Here is a 7,472-nt window from a genome sequence, read left to right as displayed (position 1 = left end):
CTCATTATTTTCCATATCAAAGCTATCAGAATTTTGAAAATCTATTAGATTTCCTCTTAACCTTCTATGTTCTACTGAAATGAGCTCCAGTTTCTCTAATCTCTCCAGATAACCCCCTTAGTAAATAGTTTCTGTACTATTCCACGGCTTTGTCATTCTTCCTACAACCCTAAATGGAAACCAATGAAATGGATAGATTCTCTTCTTCCCAACAGTATCACAGCATAGCACAACTTTCACTCACTGCCCTGACACCATCATGACCCCAATCGATATTCATTGATCAGATCTGTTTATTTATGCAGGGCAGGCTCCCAGTGGGATTCCGACCACCAAGTGCTGCAATAGCAGAAGATGTAGTTGGATATTGAAGGGGGGGGGGTGGAAGAATCCTGATGAGGATTCCAAGGTTTTTTATGGCTTAGCCTAGATTGTGTCCTAAAAAGATATGGCATCGTGGCCAACATGAAGGAAGAGGAAGTCTCTACTGTGCGGTCTTCCTCTATTAAAATAATTTTGATGCCTTACTGTTGTTACCCTGGGCCTACCACCATTTTTCTTCAAGTGGTCCCAAGGAGCAGAGGTGGATATCAGCAAAACTGGTTGGGAAATTGGGCCTCTTGCCCTGTTAGGGCAAACGGGAAGGGATTGCCAACAACAGTCTCCACAGAGGTGGGAGTGTAAGAATGGGAATTCAATGGTAGGCCAACACCATTCCACCTGAGATCATGTGGGATAGTGAAAGGATATTCAGCCAAATATTCTAACTGTTGCCTAATCAGTGATGTATATAAGCTTGGTGTTACGCCTTTGGTAATGTACTCTCTACCCCTATTTATAAAACTTAAGTAGTCAAGGTCGGATTCCTCTACCCTCAACGCTCATCACTCCCCTTGCCTAGGCCCCAATCATGTGTGAAGTGCACTGCAACTGACCTGACCCCACCTATATTTGTGGATTGAAGTCATTAGCCTGGGCCCAGTACACACCATGCGCATGCCCACTCCTTGGCAGGGTTTTGCACCCGCCAGAGGTCTTGCTCTCTGCCCAGTTTCCCCAACCACCAACAAGGAACTCAGCCACCAATCCTTGACCACCTATGGCATTTAAATGACAGTGGGGAGATGCAAGGACAGGGAAAACGAATGCTGTCCCTGCTACCCATCTGGAGTAGTGACAACCCTGGTGGTGTGCCTCTTCACCCCTTTTACTAATGATTTCCACCACTCTACTGTCTGGAGGAAAATCCAGCCCTGTAAGTCTCACCTGCTGTACACAACCTTGTCTGGTTGCGTTACCAGTCTCCCATTGCCTCCTTATTAACTTTGTATAGATTTAATTAATAATTCACCTGTTGGGAAAAAATAAACTAAAAACTTTCTTTAAAAATACATTTAATATTTCTGGTTTAGCAGAATCTCGTCAGCAAAATAATGTGTGTGTGTGTGTGTGTATATATATATATATATAATGGTTCAAACAATACTCAATTCTGAAAAATATATTCCCTCACTGCATTACTTGAAAATCCATTAATTGAACATTTTTCACTTGACAATCCAATTATGTGTGTTGGATTTTTTCATCTCAATGTATCATGAATAGTTCGATCTCTGATTGATGTCTTCATAATCTCCAAAAGAAAGGTGGCATTAATGCCTGGAATAAAATTTTGGTCACATAAGTAATTATTGAAATTTGCATTATCATCATAGGCAGTCCCTCGAAATTGAGGAAGGCTTGCTTCCACTCTAAAAGTGAGTTCTCAGGTGACTGTACAGTCCAATACGGGAATTACAGTCTCGGTCACAAATGGGACAGACAATGGTTGAAAAGATGGGTGGGGAGTCTGGTTTGCTGCACGCTCCTTCCGCTGTCTGCGTTTGATCTCGGCAACGAGACTCGAGGTGCTCGACGCACTTCCTCCACTGAGGGCGGACTTGGGCCAGTGATTCCCAGTTGCCGGTGACGATGTTGCATTTTATCAAGGAGGCTTTGAGGGTGTCCTTGAAACATTTCCTCTGCCCATCTGGGGCTCGCCTGCCGTGTAGAAGTTCCAAGTAGAGCGCTAGCTTTGGGAGTCTCACGTCGGGCATGCGGAGGATGTGGCCCGCTCAACGGAGCTGGTCGAGTGTGGTCAGTGTCTCGATGTTGGCCTGAGTGAGAACACTGATGTTAGTGCGTCTATCCTCCCAGTGGATTTGCAGGATCTTGCGGATGCAGAGCTGGTGGTACTTCTCCAGCACTTTGAGATGTCTACTGTATATGGTCCATGTCTCTGAGCTATGTCGGAGGGCGGGTATCACTACTGCCCTTTAGACCATAAGCTTGGTGCCGGATTGGAGGTCCTGGTCTTCAAATATTCTCTTCCTCAGGTGACCGAAGGCTGTGCTGGCACATTAGAGGCGGTGTTGGACCTGGTCATCGATGTCTGCCCTTGTTGATAGACTCCCGAGGTATGGAAAATGGTCCATGTTGTCCAAAGCCGCATCGTGGATTTTAATGACTGGGAGGGTCAGTGCAATGTGGCAGGGTCAGGTTGGTGGTGGACCTTCGTCTTATGGATGTTTAGTGTAAGGCCTATGCTTTTGTATGCCTTAGTGAAGATGTTGATGATGGCTTCTGAATGTGTGCAAACACAAGCTTCATCTGCATACTGTAGTTCAATGACAGAGGATGGGACCACCTTGGATCTAGCCTGGAGACGACAAAGGTTGAACAGGTTCCCATTGGTTCTATGGTTTAGTTCCACTCCAGCGGGGAGCTTGTTGAGAGTGAGGTGGAGCATTGACGCAAGGAAGATCAAGAAGAGCATTGGCGCGGTGATACAGCCCGGTTTGACCCCGGTCCGGACGTGAATTGGGTCTGTGGTGGATCTGTTGGTCAAGATCATGGCTTGCATGTTGTTGCGGAGGATGGTGACAAACATTTGTGGGCAGCCGAAACAGAGCAGAACGTTTCATAGTCCCTCACAGTTAACAGTGTCAAAGGCCTTTGTGAGGTCAAAGAAGGCCATGTACAAGGGTTAGTGTTGTTCCCTGCATTTCTCTTGCAGTTGTCGCGTGGTAAAGATCATGTCAGTTGTACCTCTTAGTGGTCGAAATCCGCATTGTAAAGGAACATAGCAATTTATTTCCACCATATCAATTTATCATTCTGTTTGCTTCAATGCCAAGGCAAAACCAGAAAGTAAACTATTTCCAGTTCTGACTGAAAAAGAAACTGTGGAGCAAATCAATTGACAAATTTAATAGAAGAGGAAGGCTGTGCAAGGAAAATGCTGAAGCAGAAACTGATCTTTGATAAACTTCTAGCATATATCAAACTTTGCCAGCTCTAAAATCAAGTGGTTAGCAACATAAATTTGATGACCCAAGAATAATCTTATTTCAATTTACAGGTGCTATCTTTACTCGTAGGGAAGCAATTATTACACTTAATTACCTTACAAGCAGAGAACTTTAGCCAGTTTTCCACATCTAACAGTGCACCTTCTCTCCTCAGGTTTAGCAGCAATATGAAGCCAGAACCAGAAACACTAGGCTCAATTTTGGCACACCCCGTTTTTCGGCGCATTTACCAGAGATGCGCCGCTTTTCTCCATTCAGAAATGCGCCGACAAAATTCCTCCCCACTTTGGCCACTGTCCAGCCTCCTCTCTGTGGTCACGCAGTGTGGCCAGTCGAGTCGGGGGTGGAGCCAGCGTCCTGCGCCAAAAACAGTACCGGAATGACTGCACATGCGCAGTGGAGGTCAGTACAGATGTCCGCACATGCGCAGGGGAGCTGAAAGTTGGCAATCGGCCATTTTTAAAGAGATACATAGCTGCTTGTGTTTTGGTGCCAGAAGGAGTGCTGTGGAACGAAATTAACTGCTGAATTCAAGAAGCAGTGCTCTTGTTTGTTAATATCAGTGTTACATGCCTGCAAAAGTGCCAGAAGGAGTGCTCTGAAAATCATTGCTGCATTCAAAATAAGGACTGTCTATTTGGAAAAATCAGTGTGTCTTAAGAGCATTGGAAAAGAGATGAGTGTCTCAGAGCAGCTGCAGCTACAGCAATGCAACAATGTGCACCAAGAATGAAGAATTTCTTGCATGATGAAGTGGAAAAACTAGTTAATGTCATTGAGAACAGATGGCAGGAACTGGATACCAGCAGAGGTCGCACAAAAGTGCCACCTAAAGAAATGAAGAAACACTGGAACCAAGTTGCAGTAGATTTCTGTGGCTTGTGGAACACAGAGATCTGGAAGCCAGTGTAAAAATAAATGGCAGGACCTTAGTCAAGTAGTTAGTGTAAGTAATATTTCAATGCAATTGCAATTGTAAATGTGACCAGCTGTATAAGTCCCACCCAGCAGAAAGACACCCTTTCTAAAAAGTTGCATTTTCATCTTTGCAGAAGAAATTGTCCCACAACAAAAGGGAAAGAAATCGAACCGGAGGCAGCTCACCAAATCTGCACCTTGGAAGAGTTGCTGCTTTGATGGGTCCTCCCTGGAGAAAAACAATCAGTACTGCACAAGCTGAGCCCACACGTGAGGGAGAGGGCAAGTCCTGAAAATTAATCGTGGCCCTTCAAATCAACCTGCTGCCTGGCCTGCCCCCTCCTCTACTTCTAACCATTTGACTGTTCTGTTATACTTTGCAGAACCTGATGCCAATTGTGAAGATCCAGAAGATGATTCAGGCATGGACGAGCCTGAACACGAGAATATCTTTCAAGCCAACCCTCGTGGACACCATCAGTGAATCGAGGGATGAGGTAGCGGGACTGTTGGGAGAAGTAACAGTAATGGCACAGGAAATGGGAACGATGTCTGGGAACATCAGTGAGGGAATAGTGTCCATGAGGGAGGGAATGTCAGAGGTAGTGGAAAGGACGACACTGGCATGACACAGGCCATGAGGGAGGGCATGTGCAAGTTAGCTGTTGCAGTAAAGGAACACACCCAGGCCATGCGCCATTGACAGAATCAACTGCCACTCCCACTGCAATCCCCACACCAGCCTCTGAAGAGATGCAAGCCGGCCCCGCCCCGCCCCATGAAGTGCTCATTCACCAAGATGTTAGAAGGACTAAGCTTGGTACCAAGCCCAAATGTGGGCAGGGGTGGAGGAGAGTCCAAGACCAAGCATGGCGGGCAGTGTTAGACTAAGGGGGATAAGAGATGGGTGCAGCCTTTCTTTGCTGCTGTTGTTGTGGTTACTGTTATTGTTGAAAGTTTTTTTGTAAGTTATGTAACTTTACAAGTTTATAAGTGATCTTAACGTTTTTTAGGTGATCTTCAAGAGTCATATTAAAGTAAAGGTTGATACACTAAAGTTAAATACATTGTAAACTTTTGAATAAAATATTTTATATTAAAACTGAATCATGTTTCATTAACAACATTTAGGAACAGCTTCAAAAAATAAACATGGCCATGCGGAATAGTTGTCGCTGAGCCCTCAGGCATCAGTAAAGCATTCACGGATGAGCTGCCTGCGCAAGGCTCGAGCAATCATTAATAGGAGCACGATGGCCTGCCCTCCTCCGACGTCGTGCTCCGGCCTCAGGCACTTGCTTGGTTTCCTCATCCTCGTCATCATCCTCCTCCTCCTGCTGCTCATCACCTGCATCTTCCAAATCATTATCAGCCACTCTCACCGCAGGTGGATCGTCTTCTTCCACTATCAACTGCTGCTGCCTCATGATAGCTAAGTTATGCAGCATGCAGCACACAACAGTGAACTGACCGACAAACTCAGGGGAGTATTGCAAATAGCTTCTGGAATGGTCCAGGCATCGGAAACGCTGTTTCAAGATGCCAATGGTCCTCTCTATGATGCTGCGCGTTGTAATGAGACATATGTTGTATTGATGGTCAGCTTCCGTCTGGGTTACGCATTGGGGCGTCATGAATCAGTGGCGAGGCCGTACCCTTTGTCTCCCAGTAGCTAGCTCTGCCCTTCCGGCTGCTGCTCAAACATGTAAGATATAACGCTGTCGCGTAGGATGAACGCATCATGGATGCTGCCAGGGTATCTTGCGTTGACTGACATGATGTGATGCATGTTGTCACACACGAGCTGCACATTCACAGAATGGAAGCCTTTTCTATTCCTGAACAGCTCGACATCCTCCAAAGCTGCTTGCAAGTCGATGTGGGTACAATCAATGCAGCCCTGTACCTTTGGGAAGCCAGCAATCCTAGAGAACCCCACAGCCCTGTCATGGATTGCTTGTGTGGCCATTGGGAGCTTGATGAAGTCATTCTTCCGCGCATACAGTGCAGCTGTGACCTGGCGAATGGAGACATGTATTGCATGTTGAGAGATGGCGCACACATCTCCAGTCGTAGCTTGAAATGATCCCGAGGCATAGAAGGAAAGTGCAGCTGTAACCTTCATTTCAAATGACAAAGCAGTCCACCTGCCGCTTCTCAGCTGCAAGTCTGGTCTCAGCAACTCACAGATCTTACGGACAACTTCTCTGCGGAAACGCAGCCTTCTGACACAATCTGCACCACTCAGGTCCAGGTACGAATGCCCGACTCGAAATTGCCGAGGTGGGTAAGGCCTTCTGCCCAGCAGCCTATGGGCTCTGATGTTTCTGATGTGATGAGTTCTAATCAATTGTCTCCTACGTAGCACAATGATGCAGAACGCTCGCAAAAGGTATGGCATTGATAGTTCAACTTTAACTATGGGGGCAATACTATCAAAGGTGGTCAAAATGGCAGGAAAGCAGGCAGCACAGGTTCGTAGTTGTCTCTCTCTCTCTCTTCTCTTCCCCCCCCCCCCCCCCCCCAAGGTCTGTATATGGACCACACCCAAAGATCTTTTGTCCCCTCCTCTCTCCCTCCCCCGCCTTGAGTCTTGTGACCACACTCTCTTCCTCCTCCACCCACCCCCCAACCTCTCCGTTTGCTTGCTGCAGCCTCTCCGGTGATTTTGTTTGCCACAGCCGCTCTGTTTGCCCTAATGTCGGCAGTTCAATCGCTCCCACCCCTAGCCCAGGCCGAGTGGCCTCCCGCACCGGCTGGCCTAGCCTTCCCGGGCCTAGTTTTAAGATGAAGGTAGGATTTACTTCAATTTGTTTGTTTGTTATTGAATGCTTACTACTTTTTGTTTCCAAGATTTAGTGCTTTGTAAGTCTTGGTGCTTTAGGTGCAGGTTCTCTCCGCTTCCCTTCCTGCCCCTATCCCAGCTTGAACGGCCCCCAATATACCTACCTGCATTGATTTCTTAACTCGCTACAAGGGTTTTCTGAAGTGGCCACATTTGCTGGCCTAAGTAGATTTGGAGTAACTATTAGCTGGCCAAAATTGCCTAAATGGGCAGAACTGGCGTAGGTGGCTGGTAACGCCCGCTTTTGAAAAAAAAACGAAACTAAAAAAATTGTAACTAACTCACTTACACTGGTGCAAATTGAATGTGCAAAATGGGGATTTATAAGTTACGCCAGAAAAACCAAGTTGCTCCAAAAA

The sequence above is a fragment of the Pristiophorus japonicus genome, chromosome 15 (assembly GCF_044704955.1).
Source record: "Pristiophorus japonicus isolate sPriJap1 chromosome 15, sPriJap1.hap1, whole genome shotgun sequence".
Lineage (NCBI taxonomy): Eukaryota > Metazoa > Chordata > Chondrichthyes > Pristiophoridae > Pristiophorus > Pristiophorus japonicus.
Note: the sequence above shows the minus strand (reverse complement) of the source record.